Source organism: Tupaia chinensis, unplaced genomic scaffold (genome assembly GCF_000334495.1).
Source record: "Tupaia chinensis unplaced genomic scaffold, TupChi_1.0 Scaffold000146_1, whole genome shotgun sequence".
NCBI lineage: Eukaryota > Metazoa > Chordata > Mammalia > Scandentia > Tupaiidae > Tupaia > Tupaia belangeri.
Window position 1 is genome coordinate 16,255,464 of NW_006159616.1, and position 1,385 is coordinate 16,256,848.

The following is a 1,385-nucleotide window of genomic DNA, read 5'->3' on the forward strand; positions in this document are numbered from 1 at the left end:
GGGTGTGTGTGCGCGTGTGTGCACGCGCGCCGCCCGGCCGCTGTGCCCCACTTTGCTCGGCGCTGCAGTCCCCTCGCCCCCACCCCTTCTAGCTGCACTCCTCCCCTCGCCACAGCGCACACATCTCCGCTTCCTGGCGAGCTCTAATGGAGAATTTGCCCAGTAACGTGGGGGCGGGAGGGGCTGAGCCAAGGAGCTGCAGAGACGCGAGGGAAGGGGAGGGGACCGAAGGGGAGAGGAGATGAGAGCTAGGAGATGGTTTACCTCCGCCCAGCCACTGCAGCAACTGCCCCCGCACAAAGTTCAGTGTCAGGCCAAGGGGTTGGCCAGAGGCCGGGGAACCCCCCCCCCCCCCCCCTGGTCCTGGAGTGCATGAGTCACTTGGGTTCATTTAGGGGAGACAGAATACCCAGGGGAGCTCCACTCTTCGCCAGGTGGGATCTGGCAGTCCTCCGCCCCTCCCTTCCTCCCTTCCAAATACTTGAAAGGACATCTGGTCAAGAACAAAGGAAAAGGACTCTGCTTTATGTAGGGCACCTGGGCAGCGGTGGGTGGCAGGCTGTCCTTCCTGGGCCTAGCTAGGCCCAGAGCCCCCGAACTAATCTGCTTTATGTAGGGCACCTGGGCAGCGGTGGGTGGCAGGCTGTCCTTCCTGGGCCTAGCTAGGCCCAGAGCCCCAGACCTAAGCCGCTGTGGAGCTGATGTTTTCCTGTTGTGCCTTAGCCAATGGGAGCAAAAGGCGGGTATGGCTCACACACCCAGGACTTGATGTCAGATGGAGGGTGGCACTGCCATGTCTCTTCCCTAACTTCTGTCATCTCTCCTGTGTATCCTATAGGGACCAGGGGGACACTTATGGCACTTGGAAGCCTGCAAAGGTCAGAGCCACAGTCCTGGGGGGAGTGAGCTGTTGAAGAACAGGTGCCCAGCTTGGCAGCAGGCCCATATCTGGCCAAGGATCCAGGTGGCTCCTTTGTCCCATGGTCTCTACCACAGCACCCTCCCCTGCTGCCTCTCTGGGCTTTCAAATGTTTTTGTTCTGCTCACAGGCACTGCCTGGTTAAGACTGGCTCTCTACAAAGGCTCCGTCTCCCAGGCAGGGTCCTACACTGGTCCCAGCATCTTTCATCCATCTAGTGAGGCCACCCAGGTCACTTAGGGAGAGTGAGGCCTCTGCAAAGCTCCCTGCTCCATTCCTCATCTGTTCTGCAAAACTGAAACCGGATTTCCTGAACAGGAGCTCCTGGTCACCCTGCCCTTCTCTGTTACATCCTGCAGGTCATCATCACAGCTCTGCTGGCTTCAGCCTCCGCCAGGGATGCTGCCAAGGCCAGCACGGTGCTCCCAGGCAGCCACTGCCAGGGGGCAGATGGCCGCTGCCCCAC

At 60.3% G+C, this 1,385-nt stretch overlaps 1 protein-coding gene across 2 annotated transcripts in view; it reads right to left on the reverse strand.

The window, feature by feature from the left end:
• The window catches only part of CAMTA1 (calmodulin binding transcription activator 1), a 1,029,661-nt gene that overhangs the window by 96,049 nt on the left and 932,227 nt on the right, over positions 1–1,385 (reverse strand). The gene's annotated exons all lie outside the window — the stretch shown is intronic.